The following is a 16,427-nucleotide window of genomic DNA, read 5'->3' as shown; positions in this document are numbered from 1 at the left end:
GGTTGAAAAAAAATGACTAAAAGCATCCCCTCAGTAAAACCACCATCTCCCCCCTTCCCATCCCCTTTGGATTAATAATGTGTATTTTGTAAAACTTATCATGCAAATGAAATGTTAAAATTATCTGCTTAAAATAATTAACGAATAACGGCGATTAGTCAATCAGAACTCGGTTCTGTAATAAGCTGTGCACAAGCGGAAACGAGTTTTCGCGTAAAATGATTCAAAAGCAACTTTTGAATTACTTTAAAAAGAAGACAACAGAAAAGGTATGTTTTTCCTTCATTAGAATTTAAAAACATTTCCCTGACATAATGTTATTGTGCTGTATGTGTAACTGTTAGGGATTGAGAGATGATAGAGCTGACATTATCGACCCAGATAGCATGTAGTAATTGGCTCAGACTCAGCATTGGAACACTCAGCAGTGTTATCCAGGCCGAGTGTGGCCCGCAGCTCGCTTTCGCGCATGTGTTTGTGATGCGGCTGTAAAGCTGTTCACTGTAACCGGCCCGAGTCTGGCTGTAGAGTTCTGGCCACTTCTGGCATAGACTCGGCTCGGTTCAGTAGATGGTTACATTAATATAGCAATAATTAACATAAAACTGTTTTAAACTTGACTTAAGACCTTTACAGTATCTTATAATGTTAACTACACTTTTAATGTCGTGAATTTGTCGAATGTCGTCAAAAACAAATTATCTGCTATAATAAATAAAAAAAAAAAAAAAGTTCTTTATAGGACAGAACATTCTCTAATATTTATAACAATAGCAAATCTATATTTATGCAACGCAGTAGGTCATTCTTAAATACGCTTGCTTGCTTGCTTGAACACGCTTCATTGCACTCTCAGGGGATTTATTCACTTTCACTCGCGCAGCGTGGGCGGAGTCTCGTACCTGTGCTCGTGCGTCGTGTCCGCCATGTTTGTGTGGTTAGGATGCAAACAAAACAATGGATTATTTACTAAGAGATATGGATGTATGGACTCATTACGATCTGGTAAGCACTGTTGAGCATTTATTTTTAGTATTTTACTAGCGCAGGTGCTTATAAGCTCATAAAGGAACTAGCAAAAGTTCACCTCACATGTGAGACTACAGCGAACGCGGCTTTGTGCGAAACGTAAGTTAAAAATAAATAAACAATATATTTTTCATCTTTGATCTAAGTACTGTTTGTGGGTCTAGAGAGTTTACGCTGCAGAAAACTGACAAACTAACGTCCGCCAACAAACATATGAGGAAGAGGAGGATGAGGGCAGTCCAGCATGTACAAAGAGAAAGGTTTGTTTGTTTTTTTTATCTTCCACATTCTTATTTTTGTAAATGCAGTTGCAGTACAGGGTATATACAGGAATCATGGAGTTAAATTTAATACATTTTAAGACCTTTGAAGACTCTTTGCATACATTTTACGACCTCATCGCCACTCCAAGTTTACATGGTTACATCGGCAACACTTTAACTAACATTTACTATATATTGATTGTAAGATAGCACAACTAAACAGACTTACTTTGTGATAACTCCTAATACAACATAATTAAGAAGGGGGGAACAAAGCACAAGAGATTTAATCGAGTGACTAACCAATGTAACCTAAGAAACAAGAATTAGACCAATAAACAAAACAACTGATGCAACTTATTGAGGGGGGAATATAAAGCTCTCTGTGCTGGGGCAATGAGTTCACACAGTATATTCAAAAGACGTATTTGTAACATCAACTCTTATAACTGTCTGCAAACCACAGCTGTTTAGTGGAACTCTTTTTATTGCAAACATCTGACTGATCAGAAAGTTTATCTGTGATCCTGTCTGAATGATCATGGAAGGTAAAATTATGATCACAATTATTACATCATTTTAATTGTGCATCCCAAGCCCATGCCAGTAAAAAAAAAAAAAATAATATATTACATCATTTTAATTGTGCATCCCAAGCCCATGCCAGTAAAAAAAAAAAAAAAATAAAAAAAAAATAATATATATATATATATACTCCTGTAAGTCGCTTTATATATATATATATATATATAGTGCTCCTGTAAGTCGCTTTGGATAAAAGTGTCTGTTAAATGCATAATTTTAATTTAATTTACATTTATTAAGAACAGGTACTTTTTTGTGCCATTTTTGCCAATAGAGTGGTAAATAATACAAAATTTTGCTCAAAAACACATATATGTTGTTAGTGCTCCTCACCTCACAAAATAAGACAAAAGTATGCCTAACATTTAACATTGCTGTCAAATTATTATTTAAAATGACTTGTCTAACAGGGTGGAAAGGGGGCATAACAGGGTGGAACTGAGCATAACAGGGTGGAACATCAGTGTTAACAGGTTCTAATGGTGGACAAGCTTTCCGTCATTGTCCTGCATGGTTTCCCATCTGTAATGTGTGGAACTGCACCTATATAATATCAAAACAATACCAAAAAATAAAAATAAATAATAATCCAGATTTCCTTTGAAGGAGGGACACAAAAAATAGCTATGTGGTCACAATCAATCACATCAATCATGGTGGCAAAACAATTATCTGTTCAGATGGCTAGAGAAATTATTACAAATTAGAGAGGACAGAAATAATAAATGATTTTTTATTTATATTTGATTAAAAATAAAGACGTTATAAATCATTTGGATTAACTAGATTAACAAATAAACACAAAAACCATCACAAGAAGGAACAGTAATGGACAGTGATGCTATTTTTTTGTGTTTTTTATTATGATGATAATTATAATGGAAAAAAATGGATGCTGCGTTAATTGTATTCAATATTTTAATATTTCCCTGCTCAGCCTAGTTGGTGGTCTTTTGTTATTTTTTACTTCCAAACTTGAGTTCTCTACCAGTGACCTGGGAGCTTAAGGGTTCTGCACAGTATATATATATATATATATATATATATAATATATATATATATACTATATATATATATATATATATATATATATATATTATATATATATAATTGCTATATACACAACATATTATTTATTCTATTAGAGAGTTGAAGCTTACCTCAGGTTTTACAGTTGAATTCCAGTGGGAAAAATAAATGATGTCACTTCTTGAAAATGGTCTCAATGAAATTGCAGTCGGTTTTGGAAGGCGAGAAAGTATGTACTAACAGGGTGGAAGATGACTTCAGGGACATGGTAATTGAAGAAAATGAAAAATATTATATATATTATATATATATATATATATTATATATTTATTTTGTTTTTTTTTTTTTTTTTTTTTACAAAAAAAGTTAAAATACACTGTATAACAGGAATGACCCAAAAATGTAATTTCCATCCCTAAAACATATATTTCACAGTCACTGTTATGCACATTTATCATAAACACACCTCAAATGCTTCCTACTAGTGTGGCCCAAAACATTTACAATAGTTTTATTACAGGTAGAATGCAAAATGTTTCAGTGCAAGCATTTCAACCAAATGTAATTTATGCAATATTTCAAACCTTTAACCCACTGGGGAAAATCAACCGATGGCAACAGTTTAAAAGCAGCCCAATTTTGTGTGAAAAAAACAACAACAACAACCCTGCATCCAACAGGAGCTGCAGAAGTCAGATTCGACTGATAACGGGTAAAAAGTAAGGAGAGATAGCTGACAAGATGTTGGAGGATGCTCCTCAACAGGTCCCGAGCTCATTGACAAATATAGATCAGCTACCACCAAACAATAAGAGATCTAACTACAAAGCAAACTGATACCGCAACCCCTAATCCAAAAAAATATAAACAACACACATATTGATAGCGGCGCCCTGATGCGCTAAAATTATATACAATATTAGAATGTTTACTGGAGCGGATACAAAAATTGCGGGAGCAGATGGAAGCATGCGGTAATGGTCAGAAATTCAGCGACAGAGAGATCAGCAAGCCCCACGCTATCACGCAGCGGTGCGGTCAGTCAGTGAGCGCTGTAACAGATGACATCAATCTTAAGATATTCCATAAATAAACTACACAGAACCCCACTACTCGGACAAATATACATAATAAAAAGATGATACAAAATGGAATACCTTGGAAAATGGCATTTAAGACTTTTTAATATTTTTTATGGGCCTTAATTTTCTCTAAATTGATTTATCAACTTTTAATACATTTTAAGACATAATATTAACATAAATTAATATTTATATGTTTTGTAGTAACCAAGAGAAGTGTCATTGCTGACTGGACTAGCAAGGAGCATTAGAGCCAATGACAAGTTCAAGTAAAATGTCTGCATTGACCGTTTCACCATGCTGTTTTCTGCAGTAACTGCGAGGAATATTAACCTCCATGTGTTTTCCATGTTGTTTTTTCTGCAGGAACTGCAAGCTTGGATCTATGGGATTATTATCCTGCCATGATTCAAAACTGAAAATAAAGTTCTGAAAGGTTGAAACTAACTGTTCGAAAGCTCAAAATCTTACAAAAAAAAGTTTTGCAAGATCGAGAGAAAAATCAGATTTGCAAGCTTGCAAAATGTAAAAAAATAAAAAAAATCTCTGCAAACATTTTGTTTTTGAGATTTCCTTCTTCAGGACTGCAACATTTTTTTTTTTACGATGTTGCGCAAATAATTTTTCAGATTTTCAAATTTGTCAGTGTTCTCCCACTGTATTATTTTGTTTTCCAGGTTTGAAACCTTGTAAATGGTGATCTGAAAACTGGTGTGCGAATGTGTGAAAAAAAGTTTTGAAACTCTGAAAACAGAGTTTTGCAGGCTTGCAAAGTGGTAAAAAAAAAATAATCTCTGCAAACATAATTTTGTTTTTGAGTTTTCCTTCTTCAGAAGTGCAAACACTCTTTTTTACGGTGTTGTGCAATCATTTTTTCAGAGTTTCGAATTTGTCACTGTTCTCCCAGTGTATAGTTTGTTTTCCAGATTTGAAACCTTGTAAATAGTGATCTGAAAACTGGTGTGCGAATAGGTGAAAAAAAGTTTTGAAACTCTGAAAACTGAGGTTCGAAAGGGCGAAACTTATTACATTACATTTGCACTCCTATTGCAGACTATTTTTTTCAGAGCCGAGTTTACAACACCGACTGTGCGGAGATACGCCCACACAGTTGCGAGTTTGCGACTCACGTGATTTGTGGCAGCGTGTCACGCAGCTCCGCTCTGAAACTCTGAAACTCAGACTGAGCGAAAATGAAGCTTCGCAAACTCGCAAACTTAAAAAAAAGCCTGGAGGGAGGCCTTCTGCTCTTGGCCAATGCTTTGCTGTCTGCTGACGTACAGTCCAATCACAAGTCGTATTTACTGGAAAGTGGGATTGACCGACGCTGCTCCGCCAAATGACGAAAGCGAACAGGATACGCAAACAGAGGATGCACGGATCTCTGGCCACAAGGCGGTCCCGTCTAGAGCTGCAAGAAGAACCGCGTCCATGGCTGGATAGCGTCCGGTCCGGTCCAAAAATAAGGCTACCGACTTGTCGCGGGAATTCACTATACAATTGCCAGTAGCCACTGAGTTTACCACTGATAGGCCCGCGGTGCATCAATATACACACTCACCTCACGCAGCGAACGACTCATTTTCTGTTTGACCCATGGCCTGGAGATGTACAGTGTTGCCAACTTAGCACCTTTGCAGACCCCTTTAGCAAGTTTCTTCTTCTTCAAAAAAAGCACCTAGCGATAAATCTTTAGGGTTTGCACAAACCTTAGGCCTATTTAGTTTCTGAGACTTGCCGTTATTGCTGCGCGAGGTCTTTGCTTTCTCTCTCTGTGCGTCTGCTGTGTTCAGACGCACAGAGACGCATATGATGTTGCTTCTCTAATTTTACATGCAAGTGTAGTCGAAATCACAACACAGTTGTTGTTTTTATCTAACTGTATGTTTATTTGATTTCATCAGACGACGGCTCGATTATCAGGATTTTTGTGCAGATTAATGTTTTGGAAGGGAGAGCTGGTCACTATTTCATATTCATTGTCTGACAACAGAAACAGTAAAATATATAAATGAAAACAGTTTTTTTTTTTTAGAATTTAGCTGCATCCAAATACAGTATGTGGGCAGAGAGAGGCAAAAAAATGTAATAATAAATAATAAATGTGCATTTTCAGAAGAAGTTAGCTGAAAGTGAGTCTCCGGCTGCGGAAAGTGAGTCGTTCGCTGCGTGAGGTGAGTGTGTATATTGATGCACCGCCGGCCTATCAGTGGTAAACTCAGTGGCTACTGGCAGTTGTATAGTGAATTCCCGCGACAAGTCGTTAGCCTTATTTTTGGACTGGACCGGACGCTATCCAGCCATGGACGCGGTTCTTCTTGCAGCTCTAGACGGGACCTCCTTGTGGCCAGAAATCCGTCCATCCTCTGTTTGCGTATCCTGTGCGCTTTCGTCATTGGCGGAGCAGTCGGTCAATCCCACCTTTCCAGTAAATACGACTTTTGATTGGACTGTACGTCAGCAGACAACAAAGCATTGGCCAAGAGCAGAAGGCCCTCCCTCCAGGCTTTTTTTTTAAGTTGCGAGTTTGCGAAGCTTCATTTTCGCTCAGAAAAAATATCATAGTTTCAGAGCGGAGCTGCGTGACAACGCTGCCACAAATCACGTGAGTCGCAAACTCGCAACTGTGTGGGCGTATCTCCGCAAAGTCGGTGTTTTAAACTCGGCTCTGAAAAAATAGTCTGCAATAGGAGTGCAAATGTAATGTAATGTAATAAGTTTCGCCCTTTCGAACCTCAGTTTTCAGAGTTTCAAAACTTTTTTTCACCTATTCGCACACCAGTTTTCAGATCACTATTTACAAGGTTTCAAATCTGGAAAACAAACTGTACACTGGAGGAGAAACAGTGACAAATTCGAAACTCTGAAAAAATGATTGCACAACACCGTGAAAAAGAGGGTTGCACTTCTGAAGAAGGAAAACTCAAAAACAAAATTATGTTTGCAGAGATTTTATTTTTTTTTACCACTTTGCAAGCCTGCAAAACTCTGTTTTCAGAGTTTCAAAACTTTTATTCACACATTCGCACTCCAGTTTTCAGATCACCATTTACAAGGTTTCAAACCTGGAAAACAAACTAATACAGTGGGAGAACACTGACAAATTTGAAAATCTGAAAAATTCTTTGCGCAACATCGTAAAAAACTTTTTTGCAGTCCTGAAGAAGGAAATCTCAAAAACAACACAATGTTTGCAGAGATATTTTTATTTTTTTACATTTTGCAAGCTTGCAAATCTTATTTTTCGATCTTGCAAAACTTTTTTTTGTAAGATTTTGAGCTTTCGAACACTTAGTTTTCAACCTTTCAGAACTTTATTTTCAGTTTTGAATCATGGCAGGATAATAATCCCATATTGGATCTACTGAATATGTATTTTTCAAGCATTTTATTGCAGGGTTCACTGTTATTTTTCTGCGTAGCGATGACTGGTGAAAAGTGTTTATTCATTTACTTCAATGTATAGTTAACCAGAATTCTGTCATTTACGTTTTACCAAATTCTGACATTCAATTATCTACAGTATGGAGGGGACTTAATTATTATTATTTATTTTTTTTGGGGGGGTGAACTCTTTTTAACTGGCATGCTACACACTAAATATTAATCATGTTGGGCACAGCCACTTATTGTGCTGACATTGCAGTTAGTGCTGTAAATAGTCTGTCAAATAACAGGTGCATTGCTACAACATAAATTTAATGTAGTTTACATTGACGCTTTACGTTAGACCTTTACTAATAGATACTTGCATATTATTTGCTGTTTACAGGTGCAGAAATGAAAGCTCCCAAACAAAGATGTCACCAGATTAAGAAGTGGAAAGACATGTCACACCACAGCAACCATAAATCCTGAGCGATTTGAAAATGGGCAACAACCGAGGAAAAGTACTCATTGTTTCACTCAAAAATAAGCCATGGTAAATTATTAGATAAATAAAAGTACAAAATGTGCTTAATTTTAAAACTTTGTCACTTACTAATGTGTTGTTCAAAACACTAAGTTTTGATGTCTCTTTACAGTAAGGTATCATTAGTTATCATTACTAAATGTTGAAAATAAGCAATACATTTGTTAAAATGTGCATTAATCTTTGATACTGTTAAAAAAAAAAAAAAAAAAAAAAACTGTTCTTTGTTAGTTCATGTTAGCTCATGATCCATTAAATAATGTCAACAGGCACAACTTTTGTTCTTAATAATGTATTAGTAAATGTTGAAATTAACTAGGTTAATATATTAACCGTTAACTAAGGTTACTGTTAAGTATTTGCCATGTTAGTTCATGTTGGGTAGGTAACTAATGTTAACAAATGAAACCTTATTGTAAATTGTAAAGTGTCACCTGAGTGTTTATTGTTTATATGTTAAATTTTTGTTTCCACGTATAAAAAAATGCAAGGGTAATTTCGCTTAATGTTATGTTTTATACATATACTTTCTGTATACAAACCTGATTCCAAAAAAAGTTGGGACACTGTACAAATTGTGAATAAATATAGAATGCAATGATGTGGAAGTTTCAAATTTCAATATTTTATTCAGAATACAACATAGATGACATATTAAATGTTTAAACTGAGAAAATGTTACATTTTAAGGGAAAAATAAGTTGATTTTAAATTTCATGGCATCAACACATCTCAAAAAAGTTGGGACAAGGCCATGTTTACCACTGTGTGGCATCCCCTCTTCTTTTTATAACAGTCTGCCAACGTCTGGACTCCACGTCTGGACTGAGGAGACAAGTTGCTCAAGTTTAGGAATAGGAATGTTGTCCCATTCTTGTCTAATACAGGCTTCTAGTTGCTCAACTGTCTTAGGTCTTTTATGTCGCATCTTCCTCTTTATGATGCACCAAATGGTTTCTTTGGGTGAAAGATCTGGACTGCAGGCTGGCCATTTCAGTACCCGGATCCTTCTTCTACGCAGCCATGATGTTGTAACTGATGCAGTATGTGGTCTGGCATTGTCATGTTGGAAAATGCAAGGTCTCCCCTGAAAGAGACAATGTCTGGATGGGAGCATATGTTGTTCTAGAACTTGGATATACTTTTCAGCAGTGATGGTGCCTTTCCAGATGTGTACGCTGCCCATGCCACATGCACTCATGCAACCCCATACGATCAGAGATGCAGGCGTCCCAGTTTTCCAAAAAGAACTTCAAATTTTGATTTGTCTGACCACAGAACAGTTTTCCACTTTGCCACAGTCCATTTTAAATGAGCCTTGGCCCAGAGAAAAACGCCTGCGCTTCTGGATCATATTTAGATATGGCTTCTTTTTTTGACCTATAGAATTCTAGCCGGCAACGGCGAATGGCACGGTGGATTGTGTTCACCGACAATGTTTTCTGGAAGTATCCCTGAGTCCATGTTGTGATTTCAATTAACAAACCATGAACACACACAGAAAGTGACGTGACATACAGCCAAGTATGGTGACCCATACTCGGAATTCGTGCTCTACTTTTAACCCATCCAAAGTGCACACACACAGCAGTGAACACACACACCGTGAACACACACCCGGAGCAGTGGGCAGCCATTTATGCTGCGGCGCCCGGGGAGCAGGTGGGGGTTCGGTGCCTTGCTCAAGGGCACCTCAGTCGTGGTATTGAAGGTGGAGAGAGCGCTGTACATTCACTCCCCCGCCCGAGACTCGAACTTGCAAGCCTTGGATGATAACTTTAAACTCTTTGTAATTTTTCTCTGAGAAACTCCTTTCTGATATTGCTCCACTATTTTTCGCCGCAGCATTGGTGGAATTGGTGATCCTCTGCCCATCTTGACTTCTGAGAGACACTGCCACTCTGAGAGGCTCTTTTTATACCCAATCATGTTTTCAATTGGCCAAAGAAGCTGTAAATTGGTCCTCCAGCTGTTCCTTATATGTACATTTAACTTTTCCGGCCTGTTATTGCTACCTGTCCCAACTTTTTTGGAATGTGTAGCTCTCATGAAATCCAAAACGAGCCGATATTTGGCATGACATTTCAAAATGTCTCACTTTCGACATTTGATATGTTATCTATATTCTACTCTGAATAAAATATAAGTTTATGAGATTTGTAAATTATTCCATTCCTTTTTTACTCACAATTTGTACAATGTCCCAACTTTTTTGGAATCAGGTGTGTGTGTGTGTGTGTGTATGTGTATATATATATATATATTTATTTTTATTTTTTCTGTAATTGCATAGTTTTGTAATATAAATTATCGATAATTAATTATCGATATTGACTAAAATTCCTCAATTTCAAGCCCAAGAAAAAAAAAAAAAATAATAATAATTCATTTAATAAGGCAATTAAAAAAATAGATGGATTTTTGTCACCCCACCATATATTATTTTGAATTTATTATATATATATATATATATATATAAGTCGATATATATATATATATATATATATATATATATATATTATTTTTTTTTACAATTTGACCACTGGATGGAACTGAAGCTACACTAGCTATATATTGGTCTGTTAGTCCAAGTATGCAAAAAATAAAAATAAAAAAATAAAAATATGAGCACAATATCAGACAGACAACAGCTTTTGCATTACATTTTAAAAAGATAAATTATTGCTTTAGTCTGACAGAAACTGAACTTTTGATATGCTCTTAGTGGCTACAGTTACATACGTTTCTCACATATGGCATCTTACTAAAGCAGCTTACACTTCTTGACAAAACAACTTAAAAGGGCACAAGTTACATTAGTAGCGATTACCGGGACAAGTTTTAAAAGTACTGTACATGCTACATCCTGAGAAAGTCCTCCAATGGCAAGGGCAAACCAACAGCAATGGTAAATGCATTACTTATAAGAGAGAGTAATTAATATTTTCTTACTTGTTTTTGTTTGTGTTAGTCTGACATACAGAATTATTTTTTATTTGTATTTGTATTATTTATTTTTTGAAACCCATACACTTTTTGGATTCCTAGAGCCTTGCCAGCTCCCTCACTCATTGTCTCTTCTGTAGAGTAAAGCTTTTATCAGCTGCACTTGCCGGTGACAATTAGTGTCAGTAGTATGATGTGTGAGGGGGCAGTGGAGGCAAGCAGGGGGATCATGGCCCCTGATTGGGAAACAGCCTCTGTGCTGAGGCTGAGAGGTGGATTTGAGCCAGACTCTCCATTAGAGTGCTAAGCAAGGTCACTCTGCCCGCCGTTGCCTCTGCCAAGCTGCTTCAGCCCGGGCCCCTGCCGAGGTGGAACCATGGGCCGCCAGCCAGCTCATCTGGGACACGTCTCCAAATACAATGCCAGAGGTCACAGACTAGAACCCAACCCTGCCATTGTCCAAAGTCGACAGCTTCCCATGGAGTGAGTTATGGCAGAGAGTGTTATGGCATTTTAAGAAGCGGTAGTTACTGTACGGAGCATATGCCATTTTGAGAACGGATAAGACTCTGTCAGTGGTGGCAGGTAGAAAATAACTGGAAACTATTTAGTGGCAACATTTTCATTAAAAAGTTGTGAGGGGACAGACACTGCTTAAAGGCACACAAGATAGGTAAGACATTAACAAAATTACTTACAAAAACAAAACTTTTTTTTTTTTCTTTTTTAATGATATGAATTAAACTACTAAAACATAAAGTTTGGAAAAAATGACTGCAAAAAGATTCAGAAAAAAATATGATTTTTAAAATATGTTTGTATATACTCATATTAAAATAATGTTTAAATATATATATTATATTATATATATAATATATATATTATATTATCTTTTATTAGTTTTTGTTGATTATCTTAGATTATGTGTCATTTTAGCTAGGGATGGCTTTTAATTGGTGGAGCAGTGTCAAAGCTCAAATAAGCACCTTACCTTGCTGACTCACCAAAGTATCGCCACGGGGGCCTCAGAGTTATGGCACAAGTGAGTGATCGCTGGACTATGGTGGCCAGGCCAGACTACCCACAGGCCAGAATAACACATGGGAGATCGAGACCTGAATCTCAGTGAGTCTGAGTGCTGCAAAGCCCCTGGGTACATAACTCCTCTTAATGAATGTATGTAGCCTTTACACCAGGTGTATGACATTATCTATAGCGTACCCTAGTTTTCAATGTTTAAAATATCCACTGTGACAAATGAATGAGGCTCGGAGAGCGGACTTATGAACAGGGTTGTGTAGCATTCAGAACTGAACTGAGAATATGAATTGAGATGGCAAACACAATTAAAAAATTTGAATGTAAGGAAGTAGAATGAAAAGTAATTGAAATTTAAAGAAATTATTGACTATCATTTTAAACGAAAAATCAAAGTCAAGAAAACTTGAATGCTAATTGACAAGTAAAAACATCATTTGATTTGAAGGTTTAAACACCTTACAGACAGAGAGAATAAACGCTAGATAGAACGAACAATAGAACCACAGAACTCTACATTGAACGACAGAGTGCTAGATAGAATTAACAACCAAACACCAGATAGAATGAGTAATAGAATGATAGCCAGAGTGTTAGATAGAACTACAGAATGATAGACAGAGTGAACAGTGCTAGACAGAATCAATCACTGTCAATCACAAGTTTTTTTTTTCTTTTGTTTCAGTCAGAATGAAATCACTCTGATTAAAGAATCCGAAGTCATACGTCAATACGCCATTTCTTTGTCATTTCACATGCTCAGTACTTTCCAGGGTTACACTTTATTTTACAGTGTCCTTTTTACAGTGTATTTATACATTTAAGTACAGAGTAATATCAATTAACTACATGCACTTACTACTGTATATGGTTAGGGTTAGGCCTAGGGTTACTTGCATGTAATTGTGCATAAGTTACTGTTATTATAATAGTAAGTACATGTAAGATGTGTAGCAAAGACACCTTAAAATAAAATATTACCCTTTCCAGTTTTGATTTTCAATCCGATCAATTTTATACAATTCCTATCATTCTAACTAAAAAATTTATGCACAAACTATCCCAATCATATCGAAATATCACATTTGGATCGATCAATTTGAACGATTTTTTGTTTACATTAAGGTTTTTCAGACAAATTGAGTCATCAATCCAATTACTATTGGATTATTTGGTTGCATGTAAATGTAGCCACTGACAGAAGACTAGATAAAATGAGCCATAGAACTATTGAGCATTAGATAGAATGAACCATATCATATTAGTTGTTGAATCATAGAACAGAATGAACACTAGACACTAGAAAGAATGAATGATAAACCACTAAATTTATATTTAAATGTATTCATAATTATCAGACGCTTTTATTCAAAGCGACTTACAATTCAGGAATACAATAAGCGATTCATATTCAGTGTTGGGGAGTACTTAGTTACATGTAACAGCATTACGTAATTTAATTACAACATAAATGGGTTACACTTTATTTTACAGTGTCATTGTCACAGTGTAATTATTTATTTAAGTACTGAGTAATATTAATTAATTACATGTACTAACTATATGGTTAGGGTTAGGACTAGGGTGTGTTTTAGGGTTACTGGCATGTACTGTAATTATGCATAAATTATTGTTATTATAATAGTAAGTACATGTAACATGTAACAAGGTCACCTTAAAATAAAGTATTATCAGTAAATGTAACTGTAATCAGTTACGGTTACTGAGAAAAAAAAAGTGTAATTCAATTACAGTTACTTAAGAAATGTTAACGATTACAAAGGCATTACATTTGAATACTTCTTGTATTAATATGTACTATTTCTTTTTATGATTTTAAATTGTTTTAAAGTAAAAAGAGGTGCTAAAGTCTGATTTTGTGGTGGCTTTGCCCTAAACTTAAATTATTATCATCTTAATTCAAGAGAAGTTGTCCTCATTTTTAAGTCGCTTTGGATAAAAGTGTCTGCTAAATGACCAAGGTAAATGTAAATGTAGAAAAGTAATCAAAAAGTAATCAGTAATAAAGTAATTTAAATAGTTACTACTTATTTTATATAGGGTAACTTGTGATGTTTAACCTATTACATTTCCAAATTAACCTTCCCAACAATGTTCATCATAAACAGGCAAGCAAACACAGGAATCACACATAATACAAAGTTTCAGACATTGTTCAGATTAGTAAAAACTAAACAGGCAGGGATTAAGGAAAATTAAGGAAAGAGAAAGCAAATGTTCAGCATTTTGTCATTAGAATGAACAATAGAACACTAAACAGAATGAACGATAGAGCACCAGAGAGAAAGAACTGTAAAATACTCAACAGAATTAAAGAATGAGCAGTCCCATTTTATATTAGGTGGCCTTTACCACTATGTACATGCATCGAAAATAAGTACAATGTACTTATTGAGTTCATATAGTACACAAAAAATATGCTGCTGTTTAGGTTAGGGACAGGTTTGGTGGTATGGGTAGGTTAGGGACAGGTTTGGTTGTATGGGTAGGTTTAAGGGTGGGCTAAGGTATAAGGGATGGGTCAACAGTGTAATCATAAATGTAATTACAGAAATTAATTACATATGTAAGTACAATATAAACCATGTATTTACACAATAAGTGCATTGTATCAAATCATTTATTTAAATGTAAGTACATAGTAGTTAAGGCCATCTAATATAACGAGACAAAATAATGCTAGACAGAAGGAACTGTAGAACAATAGGACACTAGACAGAATGAATGATAGAAAACTAGATAGGATCATTAAACAACAGAACACTATATGAACAAGAGAATGCTAGATAGAATGAACAATATGGTGCTAGACAGAATTAATAACTGAATGCCAGACAGAATGAACTACTGATCAGTAGATAAAATGGACAATATAAAATTAGACAGAATTAATGGTAGAATGATAGAATGCTAGACAGAATGAACTATAGAATGACAGAATGAATGACAGAACAATAGATGGATGCATGGAATGCTTATAATACTGTATATAGTACATATAATATTCCACACAAAATAGTAAGATTATCAGTCATTCAGTAGCATGAATGTCATTTAACTCATCATCAGTTATTTTAATCTATTTATTTATTCATTTGTTTTTAATCATTTGCACAGATGCATGTAGATCTGAAGTTCTGATTAACTCAAATCTGTCAATATATTATCACTTTTTTATGCCAAATGATGCTGTGATAAATGAAAAGCTATTTTGAACTTTCAATCAGACGAGATGGTGAAAATGAAAACGTGCTCCTTCTCTCTTCAAGGTTGCCTTGGTGAGAGATGACAAGCACTCATCCTCCTTTCACTGTGCATCTCATTCCAGACGAAGACAAATAAACCGCTGATTGAAGCTGAGAACGTGAAGATGTGACTGACATGTTTGTATAAATGTTTACACATTACTCCGTCTGATTAGTCACAGCGCTCGTGGATGGGGTCCAAGAGCTGGAAAATATACCTGTGTGCATGTGTGAGACCCCATGTAACTGTGTGTGACTTTTAGCTTGTGCATCTCCACCCCTTTGAAAGCCCCTCCTGTCATATAAGATTAGAGAAGGTACATCTAACAAAGACAACGAGTCTCTCATGTCAAGACTGTTTACAGAAATAACACAGTATTAAATTTAGAGTATCCTACACTCATAATTTCAAACACTCCCCCATGAAATATTTAGTGTGACTAAAGGGAAGCAAGGTTGATGTTGGATGTTTTGACATGTGTCTCTGTAACTTGGCTATTTGAGGATGGTAGCTTCAGTATGTGGCAGAATGTGACAAAAGGAGACGTTCTGCACAGACAGATCTGTTTTAGTTTTGCCTGTTCTGTCTGAGAGCTGAGTCACATCCATGTTTGTACTGACTTCATATGTCTATGGTTTTCGTTTTGTTGTTGATTTGTTTGAAGTGACTGCTGAGTAACACCGGGTCCAATTTCATTATCCGTGAAAAACAGAAAATGCTTTTGACACTGTTAGATATGTCCTCAAAAATAGACGGCAGAAGAGAGTAGGAGGAGAAATTATCCTGTAGAGTGTATCACTGCTATTATGGGAAAATATTAAAAGTTGTAAAGTTTTAATAGCGCTAGTAAGGTTAGTTAAGATAATTAAATATAATTCATTAAGTGTAATTCATAATAATATTAAAATGTAAGTAAATACAATTTATATAAAGCTAACAATAAGGTTCAGCTTGTTAACATTAATTAATTTGGAAGTTGGATTCAGATTGGTCAGTCTCTGCACTCTGATGTTTCCTAAAATTGAATGCCATCCATGGCAACACTGAACTTTCAAGTCTTCCGTATCACTTTGCAGACTCACTGTCTCGTCTTTTGTATAACTGGCATCTCGTGACTCTTTTATCAACTGTAAAGAAAATGTCAATGAGGATTTTAGTGTTAAAGGGCTCATATGATGCGATTTAAAGTTTTCCTTACAAGCGAAAAGTGTTACAATCTGTTCGTGAATAGATAAGATCCCTAAAGTTGCAAAGACTAAAGTCTCAAACCCAAAG

The sequence above is a fragment of the Cyprinus carpio genome, chromosome B7 (genome assembly GCF_018340385.1).
Source record: "Cyprinus carpio isolate SPL01 chromosome B7, ASM1834038v1, whole genome shotgun sequence".
Lineage (NCBI taxonomy): Eukaryota > Metazoa > Chordata > Actinopteri > Cypriniformes > Cyprinidae > Cyprinus > Cyprinus carpio.
This window is presented reverse-complemented; position numbering follows the sequence as displayed.